The sequence below is a fragment of the Euprymna scolopes genome, chromosome 10 (assembly GCF_053919585.1).
Source record: "Euprymna scolopes isolate OS-2025 chromosome 10, ASM5391958v1, whole genome shotgun sequence".
Lineage (NCBI taxonomy): Eukaryota > Metazoa > Mollusca > Cephalopoda > Sepiida > Sepiolidae > Euprymna > Euprymna scolopes.
Genome location: NC_136491.1, coordinates 121,690,503 through 121,708,002, shown reverse-complemented (window position 1 = coordinate 121,708,002; position 17,500 = coordinate 121,690,503).

Genomic DNA, 17,500 nt, shown 5'->3' with positions numbered 1-17,500 from the left:
AAGCTTTGTTCATGGAATCCGCGTTTTGATTTAGGCACAGATATAGAGTGGGGGAAATTTTTCACAGTGGATTCACCTAGACGGGTGTTTTTCGTGAAAGATTGGCGAGGGGGGACACGGGATTGGAGTTCAGACGAGCACCTGCCATGAAAATAACGATAAAACAAGGATAGGCTCGCAACGTCTCTTCTGTGGGAGAGGGGTTGCAGGGTAGAGAAAAGGGCATCCCCCACTAAACCACGAAGTCTATTTTGTACTCTGTCAAGGCATGATAGGCTGTTTTTGGCAGCTCCTGCCCAGATATGGCAACAGTATCCCATCCTTGGACGTACTTGGCTTTTATATAGATAGAGAATTGCATAAGTAGTGAGATATCTTCTGGAGCGGTAGAAGGATCCCACCATCTTTCCAGCGACCTTGGCAACAGACTTGATGTACGTGTTCCATTTCAGATCAGGAGTAAAGGTCAAACCCAGAAGCTTGTCAAAACACGGGGCCTCACCCAGACGAGAGCCATCCATCACAATTGATGCCAGATGGGGATCAGAGCGTTTATGATGTAAGGATAGGAGTTTTGTTTTGGATGCATTAAAGGTAACTAGCCACATCTTCCCCCACTGAACCACGCGCTCGAGATCAGAGGAGAAAGAATCAGAGAGAACTTTGTCATTTACAGCCTTTGATGTGTTGCCGTAGATGGTCGTGTCATCAGCATAGATGTCAACGAATGATTTAAGTATGTGTTTAGGAAGGTCATTGATGTAGATCAGGAAAAGAGTTGGGCCCAGGATTGACCCCCTGAGGGACTCCAGCATTTATATTGCAGGCCTCCGATTTTTGTCCATCTACCACTACTCTTAAGAGCCTATCGGAGAGAAATGATTTAATGATTGAGAAAACATTTCCAGTTATACCGTAGCTGGAAATCTTGTGAAGTAGACCCTTATGCCATACCTTGTCGAAGGCCTTTGATATGTCAAGAGCAATTGCCCTAGAAAGGAAGCCTTTGTATAGAGATTCACTAATCCTGTGGGATATAACTGTCAGCACATCTGCGGTAGATCTTGCAGAGCGGAAACCATATTGCGTGTCACTAAGAAGGTTATTCCTGCTGAGGTGGTTGACTATTTCTCTATTTAATATTGATTCCAGAAACTTACTCATAACACACAGGAGACTTATTGGTCTGTACTGAGAGGGAGATGACTTATCACCTGAATTCTTAAATACAGGGCAAACTGATGAGGTCTTCCAGGGTGTTGGAAAGCACTTCTCCTTAAGGCAGCGCTTAAATAGTTTCGTTAGTATGGGCGCAAGTTCTGGTTGAAGCTTTTTTAACACTATAATTGGGATGCCATCAGGGCCAGTTGCTTTACTGGAATCTAGGTTTTTTATTAGCTTGGCGACCTCATGCACGGATATTTGTATGTTACCTAGCTTGTTCTGTGTTATAGGAGGAAATATGGGGAGTTGATGGTCTTCGTCGCATAGGGTAGAATTAGCTGCAAAGTTCTTTGCAAATAGTTTGACCTTGTCTGACGCTGACGAGATGACCCCTGGTCCATTGATAATGGTTGGGATAGAACGCACACTTCTTTTCAGGACCCTATTTGTTATTTGCCAAAGCTGGTGGGAACCAAGCCGCTGATCAGCTACCTTGGATTTAACAGACTGGGCATATAGCTCTCTTTCATTTTTTATTACTCTTTTACAGTGGTTGCTGGCAGTCCTGAAAGCAGATTTAGTCTCAGTGTATCTATTACGTTGGTAGCTATGGAAAAAGTGATTTCTGTGTGCGATAGCAGCAGCACATTCTGGGGAGAACCATGGCTGGCTGTTAGGTTTTTGTTGGAATTTTTTTAGATGTTATCAATTGGTCTATGCCTACAATTAACCATTCGGTCAGATCTGATACAATAGAGGACACTTCCTTTTTAAACATGGAGTGCAGAGGTAAATAAGATATGAATGTACGGAAGCTATCCCAGTCAGCCATAGAGTATCGGTATACAGTACGGTGGAGGGGTACGTCTGGGGTCTTCTTACATTTCGTTTTTATCTTAACTGATACGACGGAATGGTCGGAGGTTCCTAGAGGAGAATGAACGGTACATGAACATAGCTCAGGGGAAGTTGAGAGAAAAAGGTCTAAGAGGCTTGCATATTGATTGGGTGTGTCGGGCATTAGTTATAATGATGGTTGTAATTCGTCAGAATTTGGTTATTTAAGAGGACGGCTCAACAAGAATTTGTTTACACCGGACTTGAAAACGACGATGAAGAAGTCAGCTGGGAAGCAACCCCATATTATGTTTTCCACAGATGAATAGGAAAAGAAAATTTGCTCATGGAAGTTCCGTTTTGTTTTAGACACACGAATTGAGAATGGAAATTATTGACAGTGGTTGTAGATTGTTTTTGTTGCGAAGGTTTTACAGAGGGTACCGATAGATTAGAGATTAGTTGAGCACTTACATGAAAATAATGATAGAGCAGAGAAACAATAGCAACATTTCTTCTGTAAAGAAGAGAAGAGACTATTCCCCGCTAGATTTCGAAGACAGTTTTGTACTCTGAGTGGTACCTATAGATGTGGCAAACGTAATCCATCTTCATCAGGATGTATTTGAATGTATTACAGGTAGACAAATGCGTGCGCAGTTTCTGGAGCGGTAGACTGATTCAAGCATTTTTTCAGTGATTTTAGCAAAGTGTTCGATTAAAGTGAAGGTCAGTCACAAAACTTATGTAAGAAAAGTGCTTCCCCAAAGCGAGAGAACCATTCTATTTTAATTGGGACAAAGTAAGAATACAAACGTTTGTAGTGTAGTCTATATCGGAAGCAAAAGAGAAGGAGAATCGGGAAGATCTTAATCATTAATGCTCTTCGACGTGCTGCTATAGATGGTTATGTCATCTGCATGTCGACAAACGATATTAAAATGTGATTTATGACATCATTAATGACAATCAAAGAAGAAGATTGGACATAGAAGGGATCCTTGAGGTCCGCCAGTGTTAATAATATGTGCTACAGACTCCTGCCTATCAGTGACAATTTTTTATGAATGTAAAAAGAATTTGATTACTGAGAGGGCATTTCCAGATATTCCATAACTAGAAATCTTCTGACGTAGACCTTTATTATATATATATATATATATATATATATATATATATATATATATATATATATATATATATTATATACACCAAGGAAATATTAGAAGCATAATCAGCAGACGAAAGAAGTAGCTTCGACATAAATGATGATTGACTCTTAACCGACGATTGCCATTTTAGAACACGCTACCACTTGTCCATCTCTGCATTCCATGTTTAAAACGGATGTGTCATCTATAGTATCAGACCTGACCGAATGGTTAATTGTAGGCATAGAGCGATTCATACCATCCGAAAAATTCCAACAAAAACCTAATAACCATCCGTGGTTCTCTCCAGAATGTGCTGCTGCCATTACGCACAGAAATCACCTTTTCCATAGCTACTAGTGTAATAGATGCACTGAGACTAAAGCTGCTTTTAGCAACGTCAGCAACCACTGTAAAACAGTAATAAAAATGTAAGAGAGCTATATGCTCAGTCCGTTAAATCCAAAGTAGCAGATCAGCGGCTTGGTTCCCACCAGCTTTGGCAAATAACAAATAGGATCCGGAACAGAAGCGTACGTTCTATCTCAACAATTATCAATGGACCAGATGTCATCTCGTCATCATCAGACGAGGCCAAACTATTTATCAAGAACTTTGCAGCTAATTCTACCCTATGCGACGAAGGCCAGCAACTCTCTTTATTTCCTCCTATAACACACAACACGCTACGTAACATACAAATATCTGTGCGTGAAGTCGCCAAGCTAATCAAGAACCTTTGATTCCAGTAAAGCAACTGGCCCTGACGGCATCCCAATTATAGTGTTAAAAAAGCTTTAACCAGAACATGCCCCCATACTTACGAAACTGTTTAAGCGTTGCCTTAAGGAGAAGTGCTTTCCAACACCCTGGAAAATCTTATCAGTATGCCCTGTATTTAAGAACTCAGGTCAAAAGTCATCTCCCTCTCAGTACAGACCAATAAGTCTCCTGTGTGTCATGAGTAAGTTGCTGGAATCCATATTAAATAGAGAAATAGTCAACCATCTCAGCATAAACAAACTTCTTAGTGACACGCAATATGGTTTCCGTTCTGCAAGATCTACAATATTTCCAGCTACGGTATAACTAGAAACGTTTTGTCAGTCATTAAATCATTTCTCTCCGATAGGTTCATAAGTGTAGTGGTTAATGGGCGGGGATCGGAGGCCCGCAGTGTTGGTGCTGGAGTCCCTCAGGGGTCCATCCTGGGCCCAACTCTCTTCCTGATCTACATCAATGATCTCCTAAAACACATACTTAAATCATTCGTTGACATCTATGCTGATGACATGACCATCTACAACAACACATCAAAGGCTGTAAATGACAAAGTTCTCTCTGGTTCTCTCTCCTCTGATCTCGAGCGCATGGTACAGTGGGCGTTACTTTTAATGCATCTAAAACCAAGCTCTGATCCCCATCTGGCATCAATTGAAATGGATGGCTTTCGTCTAGGGGAAGCCCCATGCTTTGACAAGCTTCTGGGTTTGACCTTTACTCCTGATCTGAAATAGAACACGTACCTCATGTCTGTTGCCAAGGTCGCTGGAAAGATGGTGGAATCCTTCTACCGCTCCAGAAGACATCTCATTACTGATGCAATTCTCTATCTCTGTTAAAGCCAAGTACGTCCAAGGATGGAATACTGCTGCCACATCTGGCCAGGAACTGCTAAAAACAGCCTATCCTGCTTTGACAGAGTACATAATAGATTTCGTGGCTTAGTGGGGGATGCCCTTTTCTCTTCCCTGCAACCTTTCTCTCACAGAAGAGACGTTGCGAGTCTATCCTTGTTTTATCGTTATTTCCATGGCAGGTGCTCGTCTGAGCTCCAATCTCTGGCCCCCTCTCGCCAATCTTTCACTATAAACACCCGTCTAGCTGAAACCACTGTCAATAATTTTCCCCACTCTTTATCTGTGCCTAAATCAAAACGTAGATTCCATGAACAAAGCTTCTTTCTTAGAACTGCATGCCTGTAGAACTCTTTATCACTTGCCTGTTTCCATCCTGACTTCAACATAGATGTCTTCAAATCCAACATAAAATAATTCCTGATGAACCGCCCCCTTAAGTAATGACACTTTATCAAATCTCCAATACTAATGAATACTGCAACACTATTCCATTGATTACTGTACACAAAATAACCCTTATCCCCGAGTGGCTTCTGGGCCTTGATAAGTAGTGACCTCCATGTAAAAGAAATCGCCATTGAACTCTGTGTACAGCTGATGTACAGGGTGACCCCCCCAAAACATAGGACATTCAATTGTTTTTCTGAGCATTTTACAGTCAACGGGAAAAAGGCCAAAGACCCTTGTGTTTTGATGTGATGTTTTGAATATAATAAACTAGTTATGACCAAAGTTTCATTTCATTCGAACAAAATACTAAGAAAAGTGGCCTAATTAGAGTTGGAGCCCGTTTTTTGGGGGGGTCACCCTGTATACTTTCGACCAGCGCTAGTACGTCCACCTTCATAGGCTTTACAATCTCCCTTTGAGATAGAGCTAATTTATTGCCAATCGACTGAGCCACCCCTCTACCAATGAGCTGTTCAAGCGTTTTTGTACGCCAGTGCGCTAGATTTTCCGTCTATACATCTCGGTTTTGTGCCACATTGTCCTGCGGCTCTTTTTAAAAGATATATATTTATGGTGAGGACTCATCCATGCACAAGATATAAGCATTCTTGAACCGTATAAGCACACCGAATGGTACCAACTCTCATGGTGAGTGTATACTTTTTAACACATGTCAGTCCGACAGAAGCGATACTTTAGGTGGCGTTTTAGTTTTCGAACTGAGGCAGATGCCCTGTGTAGTCATAGGAGATTCACCTCCCTAAGCCTTGCCCCTGCCCAGGCTTTTGGGAGAAGCAACATTATCGTTTGTTGTCTGAGGCGCCCTACCGAGAAATGCCGACCAGGCTACTCATACTTATTTTTGCAGGGCCAACGTGCTCCCCCTGTAAGAACACTGACCATTTTCCCCCACTTTCCTGCCTTTTGTCACATCCTCTCACCGTAGGAGAGAGATAAATACCGTGTGTGCATACTTCGTCAATATTCCGCTCGCGACAATCAGTCCAGCAGAAACTAGGCCATTTTGGTTGCTTTTTAGCTGTCGGACGATGAAAATATTCTGGGTAGTCCTAGGAGATCCACCCTCCCAGTTTTCAGGAGGAGTAACTTTATTGCTTGTTGTTTGAGGCGCCCTAGCCTGAAATGCCGATGGGGCTAAGAGTGTTACTCCTTTAGGAGCGCTGGTTCCCCCTTCTTGACCTTTAGTCATATTCCCTCGCGTTGAGAGAAATGTAAATACCGCGTATTTATTGCGTAGTACGTCATATTGGCATCAAGTACTACGATTGTTATTCTCTGTATATTCTGTTTTGTTCTTAATAAAAATAACTTGTTTAACCACATCTCCATGTCCGTATCTTCCTTAGTGACCTTTCCGGGCAGCAACAATATTATAAGCATTTTACATCATTAACCGGCCAGATTTAATCAACATATTTAAGAAAATCTTTTCGAAATAAATGATGACTAAATTTATTAATATTTGTATAGTATTTTTCATCATTAACCGCCCATATTGAATGGTGGCATAATAACAATATTTGTTCTTGGTAAAAAATGTCTAAGTGCATTATCAGCATTTTTCATTATTAACCGTTCAGATTTCATGGATATATTTTAAGAAAATATATTCCTAATAAAAGGTGTTTAAATATATTACAAGCGTTTTTCATAATAAGCCACACAAATTTAATGATAGAATCTTAAGAATATCTGTTCTTAATAAAAGTTTACTAAGTGTATTTTGAGCATTTATCATAATTAATCGCCCAAATTCAATGGAATATTCGCCTTTTTAAAAAAAATGTAGATCCGGATTATCGGCATTTTTCTTCATTTAAATTCCAGATTGAGTGGTAGCATTTTTAGAATATCCATTATTGTTAAAAGATTTCTTTATATATTAAACACATTTTTCATCAGTAACCGCCTTGATTGAATAGACACATTTAAGAATACTTGTAGTATTTTTAGTAAGGCTTTTTTCTTAACAAACTTATATTTCATGAGAATGAACGTCATTACGTTTTTTATTAATGTTAATCGTGATCGAAGTGATTAGAATATAATCAGCTTAAAATAAATACTTTATTTTCATTCTTTTGTACGGGGATGAATGAGTCTGTTTACAACAAACGATGCTCGACTACATCACAACAGATAGTACAGATTTATTCTTTCCCGTTTAAAAGTTTTATTTTGAAACACTGACAATCTACCTTTAGTAGCACCGTGTTCTTAACTTCACGCGCCTAGCCACACTTGGCAGGTTTTCGGCTAACAACGTTTGACGCACTGAAAACAGAAAAAAACTACTTTTGGCAGCCATTTTCGGCTCTATGAATATCTTCCAGTTTGTCCAGATTGGCGTCTATAGAATCATTAGGCATTCATTATTGCTTTATGTTATTCAACACAAAACTAGAAATAAAGAAATACTGTCAATTATTTGTTTGAAAGATGGATCACTCTATCCCTTACTTTCAGTACGTGCACGGATACAATAGCCAATAATCGCAACATTGAACCAAATTGTTAAAAAAAAGAAACGAATTAGCATACGTGAATAGAGATTGGTCAGTTTGGTGTTTGAGGTGGCGTCGGCTTGATTGCAGCAGCGAATGAGATGACTGCAATCTATAAATTAAAGTGGAGACGGTTCAAATCGGGAGATAATACATCATAAAATCTATTATTTAAAAAGCAGTTAATTCTTAAAGCAGCAAAGTATTCAGCCCTCACGAAGCAAAAAGGGAAACTCTCCCCTCATCAGAAAAATCCCTAACTAGTAATAAAAAAAAAATCACAAATCATGCAGCAGAAGAGAATCAACTCTAAGCAGACAAAGAATGTTAATCCCCAAAAGGGGAAGATAAATACACTCATGTAGAAAAGGGGATTCAGCCCTTAAGAAGAAGAATCAAGTAGAAAGTAGAATAGAAAATGATTCAATCCCAAGTACATAAAGCGAATTCAGCCTCCAAGAAGAAAGGGGATTTAACTCCAAAATGTATCTAGCCCTCAAGTAAAAAAAGATGAAACCCCAAGTAGACAAACCGAATTCAACTCCAAAATAGAAAAAGAAAATTAACCCCCCCCAAGTAGATTAAGAGGCTTCAACCCTCAACTTGAAAAAGAGGATTTAATCCTAAAGTATAATAAATAGTTTCATCCCAAAGTAGAAAAAATTCAGCTGGCAAGAAGGAAAAGAGAATTCAGCCTCTACGTACAAAAGCAGATTCAGCACCCAAATGAGAATGTAAAATTCAGCTCAAATGAGAATTTATCCCCCAGAAAGAAAAAGAAAATTCAATCACCAAGTAGAAAACAAAGTACATAAAATGAATTTAACATTCAAGAAGAAAGAGAATTCAGCACCTAAATACAGGAGGGTTCAACCTCTCCTCTCTCTCTCTCCCTCTCTCTCTCTCTCTCTCTCTCTATATATATATATATATATATATATATATATATATATAACGAATTCAGCATTTAAATACAAGATGATTCAATCTCTCTCTCTCTCTCTCTCTCTCTCTGTCTCTGTCTGTCTGTCTCTCTCTCTCTCGCTCTCTCTCTCTCTCTATATATATATATAATGAATTCAGCATTTAAATACAAGAGGATTCAATCCCTATATATATATATATATATATATATATATATATATATATATATATATATATATATATGTGTGTGTGTGTGTGTGTGTGTGTGTGTCTGTGTGTGTGTATATATATATATAAAGAAACAAATTAAGCTCTTAAGTAGAAAAAAGAGGATTCGTTTTCTAAAATATAATTTTTTTTAGATTCAGCTCTCAAATGACAACATATGATTTAATTCATACAGCTACAATAGACATACTTAAAAATAACACGATGCTTATGCAAGAGAATATAATATCTGACCCTTTTAAACCAGCAAAAACCCGAGTTCTTAGTGAAACTATAGTTTTGCAACAACGTCATAAATATACGGATAGGGTAAAATAAGTTCTAAATATTACTGAAATTTAGAAAATAATACGATGGAAGACAATTTGTGTTTTCTCCCATCTCCTGTGAAAGATCAGAAAGTTTTCTGAATAACACTTTGGCATGTGATTTACGTGTCATGATTAAACTTTGCTATGCAATCTACGCATAATATTGCAATCAACACGATACAAGATCAAGGAAAATACTTTCAATTCAATTTTTCTCTAGAATTGGATCATAACAATGATTCCTTAAACCCCGATGGTGCATCAGGCGATATGCTGTGGTGGAAGTTCTCTAGACATAGGCTCAAACTATAAGTTGAAAAAGAATAAAAATATTGTTGACTCTACTTGGTCATTCGGGGTTTATAGGCGACCTATGATGTCCATGAAGCTAGAAACTATCTACGAATAAGCTCGTATAAGAAGGGGAAGAATCTTAAATATTATTCATCTAAATTTTTCGGTCGCAGAGCCGCGTGCATACGTATCCATGAAACGGATCAAGTGTCAGCAAGTATGTACTCAAATATAACTTCAAACTGATATAGCTAAAAGCGAACGTAACACCACATGGCTAAAATAAGAGGGGACGGGTAATGTAGGTCAGTTCGTTGATAAACTATGTAAAAACAGAATATGTAAAAATTGACTTAAGAATCCATTTGAAACTATGAGGCTAAAGATTTCAAATGCCGGTATCCTGGGACGTTATCCGTCGCGACCTAAACAGCTCAATGAATAGTATTTTCTCCGAGATTAAGAATATTCCCTTTCTTTTTTGTTTGTTGCGAAACTTTTATTCCAGGTGAAAATGTACCCCCATGAAGATGATCATAAATGACATTTCTCAATCTTGGGAAAAGTCAACCACACGACACGGTATTTAACTATTGTGACACGAAACGTTTATTACACTGGTCATTAAGGTGTACAAAGCCAATATTCCAGAATACTGTTGCCACATCTGGGCAGGAGCTGCTAGAAAGGACTTGTCCTGCCTTGATAGAGTTCAAAATAGACTTCGTAGCCTCGTAGGAGATGTCCTTTTCTCTTCCTTGCAACCTCTATCTCACAGAAGAGATGTTGCGAGTTTGTCTCTGCTGTATCGTTATTTTCATGGAAAGTGTTCGACTGAGCTTCAATCTATGGTCCCCCCTCGCAAAACTTTCACAAGAAATACTCGTCTAGCTGTAAACACTATCAATAATTCCCCTCACTCTTTATCTGTGCCTAAACCTAAACGTAGATTCCATGAACAAAGCTTTTTTATTAGAACTGCACGCCTGTGGAATTGTCTTCCGTTTTCCTGCTTTCCGGCTGACTACAATATGGTTGTCTTCAAGTCTAACGTAAATAAGTTCTTGATGAGCCGTTCCATATAAGTTATCAAATTTAACAAATTTTCATTACTAATGATTATTATATTGTCCAATTTCTACTGTACACTCTTTAACCCTTATCCTTGAGTGGCCTCTTGGCCTTGATAATGTGGTGATACCTATGAAAAAAAAAAAAAAGAAAAAGTCCAATGTGAACAAGTTCTAATTGAATCGTCTCCCTAAGTAATCCAAATTACAAAATTCCCACTGTTTACTATGCTAAAATCACAATGACTAATGTATACCTATTAACCCTTATCCTTGAGTGGCCTCTGGGCCTTGATAAGTGGTGACACCCATGTAAAAAAAAAAACACACACACAAATATCAAAATAATGAATGTTTAATGCTGCTGAATTTTAAGACTAAGACGCAGCACGCCAATACTCCTAATGTGTTTATTAAAGAAGTGAACAAAATCATACTTTGTTATCTAAATGCAAAGAGTTTAAAAACAGTTGGAATTATAATAATTTGTGATTGCATATGATAAGAAGTGATGTTTATGAACTTCCATGTATTTTATTCGAGTGACGTTAGACTTGCCATAGAGGAACTATATGCAATACACCTAGCGATTGTTGCATTCTGTAGAGTCAATCTCGGTTCCTAAGACGCCATATGTGAACTCTTGTGTGTACTTGTAGCACCTGTAGTATTCTGCACGTCTTTTCCGTTTTCCTGCTTTCCAACTCACTACAACATTGCCCTCTTCAAGTCCAATGTGAACAAGTTATTAATTAGTCATCCACTTAAGTAATCCAATTTATCAAATTTCCACTACTACGGCATTCTCCCATTGACTACTATACATTCATTAACACTTATCCTCAAGTGGCCTCCGGGTCTTTATAAGTGGTGCCTCCTTGTCGAAAAAAACAGACAGCTAAAAATACTGACTGGTCATGAAATGCCCCATTTGGTATGAACGTTAATTTTAGCAAATCTCTAGTGCGTAATAATCACAGCATGGAATCTCGCATCTAAAGAAACATTACCTTTTCAAGGTCTTTAAGCGGTTTATTTTCACTTATTAATCTCCGTATAAAGAGGAAATTTATCTTTCAAGTGTAGAAATCATATTTTGGATACGTATTTTGAGACAGATATATTTCATACTTTTGAAAGGTTGACCAACAGCAGGCTTGTTAATTTTCTGGAAAGCCTTGATTTAAGTGATGTTTAGTACAATGTTCGTGGTTTTCTTTCAAATGATAGTCGTAACTGTGAGGATCTGTCTGTTTATGTATAATTCAGGAGAGAGTAGGTTATTTGCATTTGACATTTTGAAGGAGTTTGATAGAGTTTAGCATTCTGGTCTTTTGTATAAACTTGAGTATTATGATATTGATCGTGGGGTTCTTGATATTATTAAGACTTTTCTTTCTGATCAAAGCTTACTAGTAACTATGGATAGTCTCTCTTCATTTAGTCTTAGACCAACCCTGTTTCTACTGTGAATCAATGATCTTCCAGAGAATATTATTCAGAAGATTGACACCTATACTGATGACACCACCCTCTATTCTCGTGTTGTTTCTCATTCATCTCTTTCGGATCAATTGAAATATGCAGCTGATCTAGAAGTTGACTTGGGTTCAGTTGCGGATTGGATAAGAAATGGCTTGTTTCGTTTAATACATTTAAAAAAATACAATCTTTTGGTGGTCTCTTTTCTTTTAGGTGAATATATTTAACATTCACAGGCTCGACATCCTAGCATCTACGCACCCGATTAAACACGTTGCCTTGCGCATGTTTACAGCAACAGTGCTCCTTCTAATGACGTATCTTACTCATATGTAGGTAGACTAAGTCACCACGAGTCAAGTAGTTTCCTGGAGCCGTAGTAGGATGCAACGATCCTTGCCACAGATATGGTACAAGTCTTCCATTTTAGATTTAGCGTTAAAGCAAATCATAAGAGGTTGTAATGTGGCATATTTTTCCGATAACACCGTATTTAATACAACAACAACAACAACAACAACAACAACAACAACAACGTGTTTGCCATTATATATCTATCACTTGCTGGACTGTTTTTGAAAGAAAACATTGTGTCAATACTGATTTCTATCGGTCAATGACCTTAGTATTTGAGTGCTAAAATGCCTTCCTTCGACTTTCATTCATTCTAACTTTTAAGAATGGCCAAAGTATCTTTACTTTATTTTTTTATTTTTTACCTTTATTTGGAAGTATGACGAAGTGGCTTGAAAAAAACCCAACTTTACTTGCATATGTGATTTTATTAAAGAAACGAGATTACATTCGCGTTAAAAAAAGAGTTAGTCTTTTTGTTTTAGATTTGGAGTTCTAAACAATTTAATTCACACCTTTTCTTTTTTTCCAAGATTTTGACGAATATTTGTTGCACCGTTTTATTTATTTTCCACATTATTCGATGTCGTAAGATCTTTTTTTCAGACAACTGTCTTTATATTTAAATTGGTAAAGCACAATTGTTACACATGGTCGATACAATTAATATGAAATATATTATTATGAATTTATTATTATTTGTTATTGTTATTATGGAGTTGTTACTATTATTACATTTTTATTATTATAGAGTTATTATTATAAGGTTATTATTAGAAACAATATTATTTTGGAATTATTATAATATGGGGCATTATTATGTAGTTATCATTATGAATGGGTATTATTATGGAGTAATATAAGTATGAAGTTATTCTTATGGATTAATATTATTATGGTGTTATTATGGAGTAATATTATGAAATATATTTTTATGAAATAATATTGTCATGGTGTTATTATGGAGTAATATTATGAGTTATTATTATGAAATAATAGTATTAAGGAGTTATCATTATGGAGTCATATTATCGATTATTGTTATGGAATAATATTAGTAAGAGGTCCCCGAACCATTATGTCAAACAGATGTTAAGTATTTTAAAATTCATCCTAACTCCTAACAAATGTATTTCATGTTACCTTGTTTAAACTTGTTTTTCTTGTTTTATTTATGTATATGTATTTATTTGTCTCTACTTTTCCTGTCTTGACTAACATTTAAGATGAGATTCGTCACCCTTCCCCTTCACGACTACAACTGAAACAGGAAAAACACTGTTCACTCATGCTACATTGAAGTAAACTAGCGATAAAAAAAAACAAAAATGCCGGGAATTATTTTCTCTATTACAGTAGATGAAGTTAGGACTTTATTTAAGTAATATACTTAATATATACTATTACTATAAGCTTGCTTATATTGAAAATGCTTGTTTCCTGGCTAGCCAATCAAGCCATCTAATATAGTTAGTCTTACTTTCAATTATATTCGGAATATAATACACAGTGACATTAGCAAAGAAAAAGTCACCTATTAAAACAAACCTCACAAATTAAAACCTTGAATAATTATCTAAACTCAAATGTAAATTAATATTAAGCCGACTTCACAAATTGATAAAAGTTCATTATTGGATTTTAATTATAAGGTGAAGCCTGAATAAGAATAATTCAAACTTGAGATAGATAACGCCAAAAACATCCACCCATTAATATGGGAGGGGAGATTATCATCAAAAGCGTCCTGAATTGATAATTGAGCACCCGACTTTACTAAGTAGATATTAATAAGTCCCTTGTACCAATTCCCCCTCTCCCGTTTATTTTTTTTTTTAATTTTTAATTTTTTATTTTTTTTAATGGAGAGTAGATAATACAGTGGATGTTTTATCGGAAGCTCCAGTAACTCTCGCTTCTCCTTTTTTGTCCCTCAATCCTCATTCAAATGAGTGATTTTTCTGAAAAAGAGTGAAGAAAAAGCTGCTTTAAAGGTTGGTTGTACTTGGTGAACAGTAGTCTGAGATGTCGGAAATTTTTCTGTCTATGTCTATCCTTGTAGCCATGTCGCTAGTAAGGGTGCTGGAGGTAAACGTTTCGTCTGAGCTGACGTTATCCGCCTGATAGTCAGGGACCCGAACCTTGGATTAGCACCTAAGGAGGCTGTCCTATCAGCAGGCGCAAAGTACTGGGACTGCTGTATTGCCATTTGGTGAATGGATTCTGGACCATGCAGTAGTCTCTGGTGGGGCCACTCGATGCCATACTAGTGGGTAATTGTTACGGCTTTACCTTTTCATGTGCTACAAAAATAATTTTCCTGTCTTTTTCTCTCCTACTTTCCCTCTCTATCCTGCTCTAACCAAGTATGCGGACCTGTTCCACAAATCCCTACTCCTCAACATGAAATATCTCCGTAAAAAAACTCGAATAAACCAAGAACCCCATCTTCCAACGTAGACCCCTACTACAATGTCTCCTTCTCCAATATCAGTGGTCTACGTTCCAACCTTCCAGAGGTTGAAACCCAATTACAGGAGACGAAACCGGACATATTCTTTCTAAGTGAAACTGGAATAGGGACGACCACTTCCCTAGATGAGTTCATAATAAACGGATACTCTAACTCTAACTTAACAGCTAAATCTGACCCCCAAGATCGCCATGGGCATGGAATATGTGCATACATTAAATATGACTTCCCATGTGGCAGGGATATCTCTAGAGAAGATCCTAATTTACCCTATATGTGCTTCCGGGTTGCACTTGCTTACATCACTGTATTTATATTTGCCCTCTATCGGACCCATAACAGCGGAGTTACTATCTTTAAGAGTATATCTGAGAAAATAGATCAGATCCTGTCTGCACATCCCTCGGCTAACATCCACATCTGTGGTGACTTCCATAACATGGAATGACTGACCCACTCAAATAAGACAGATGATGAGGGGAGGTTTTGTCATGATTTTGCCATTGCTTATGACCTCACTCAGATTGTTCGCGAACCCACCCGCGTGCCCGATACTACCGGTCAATATGCAAGCCTCCTAGACCTTTTTCCCTCAACTTCCCCTGAGCTATGTTCATGTTCCATTCATTTTCCTCTTTGATCCTCCGACCACTCCGTCGTATCAGTTAAAATAAAAATGAAATGTAATAAGTCCCCAGACGTACACATCCACCGTACTGTATACCGATACTCTATGGCTGACTGGGATAGCTTCCGTACATTCATATCTGATCTACTTCTGCATTCCATGTTTAAAAAGGATGTGTCCTCTATAGTATCAGATCTGACCGAATAGTTAATTGTAGGCATAGACCGATTCATGCCATCTAAAAAATTCCAACAAAAACCTAACAAACAGCCATGGTTCTCCCCAGAATGTTCTGCTGCTATCGCGCACAGAAATCACTTTTTCCATAATTACCAACGTAATAGATGTACTGAGACTAAATCTACTTTCAGGAACGCCAGCAACCACTGTAAAAGAGTAATAAAAAATGCAAGAGAGCCAAATGCCCAGTCTGTTAAATCCAAAGTAGCAGATCAGCGGCTTGGTTCCCACCAGTTTTGGCAAACACCAAATAGGATCTTGAACAGAAGTGTGCCGTCTATCCCAACCATTACCAATGGACCAGAGGTCATCTCGTCAGCATCAGACAAGGCTAAACTATTTGCAAAGAACTTTGCAGCTAATTCTACCCTATGCAACGAAGGCCAGCAACTCCCCATATTCCCTCCTATAACACACAACACGCTAAGTAACATACAAATATCTGTGCGTGAGGTCGCCAAGCTAATCAAGAACCTTGATTACAGTAAAGCAACTGGCCCTGACGGCATCCCAATAATAGTGTTAAAAAAGCTTCAACCTGAACTTGTTCCCATACTTACGAAACTGTTTAAGCGTTGCCTTAAGGAGAAGTGCTTTCCGACACCCTGGAAAACCTCATCAGTATGCCCCGTATTTAAGAATTCAGGTGATAAGTCATCTCCCTCTCAGTACAGACCAATAAGTCTCCTGTGTGTCATGAGTAAGTTGCTGGAATCCATATTAAATAGAGAAATAGTCAACCACCTCAGCAGGAATAACCTTCTTAGTGACACACAATATAGTTTCCGTTCTGCAAGATCTACCGCAGATGTGCTAACGGTTATATCTCACAGGATTAGTGAATCTCTTTCTAGGGCAATTGCTCTTGACATATCAAAGGCCTTCGACAAGGTATGGCAGAAGGGCCTACTTCACAAGATTTCCAGCTACGGTATAACTGGAAATGTTTTCTCAATCATTAAATCATTTCTCTCCGATAGGCTCATAAGAGTAGTGGTCGATGGACAAAAATCAGAGGCCTGCAGTATTAATGCTGGAGTCCCTCAAGTGTAAATCCTGGGCCCAACTCTCTTCCTGATCTACATCAATGATCTCCCAAAACACGTACTAAAATCATTCGTTGACATCTATGCTGATGACACGACCATCTATGGCAACACATTAAAGGCTGTAAATGACAAAGTCCTCTCTGTTTCTCTCTCCTCTGATCTTGAGCGCGTGTTACAGTGGGGGAAGACGTGGCTGTTTACCTTGAATGCATCTGAAACGAAACTCCTATCTTTACATCATCAACGCTCTGATCCCCATCTGACATTAATTGAAATGGATGGCTCTTGTCTAGGAGAAGCCCCATGTTTTGACAAGCTTCTGGGTTTGACCTTTACTCCTGATCTGAAATGGAACACGTACATCAAGTCTGTTGCCAAGGTCGCTGGAAAGATAGTAGGATCCTTCTACCGCTCCAGAAGATATCTCACTACTTATGCAATTCTCTATCTATATAAAAGCCAAGTACGTCCAAGGAAGGAATACTGCTGCCATATCTGGCCAGGAGCTGCTAAAAACAGCCTATTCTGCCTTAACAGAATACAAAATAGACTTCGTGGCTTAGTGGGGATGTCCTTTTCTCTTCCCTGCAATCTCACTCCCACAGAAGAGACGTTGCGAGCCTATCTTTGTTTAATCGTTATTTCCATGGCAGGTGCTCGTCTGAACTCCAATCTCTGGT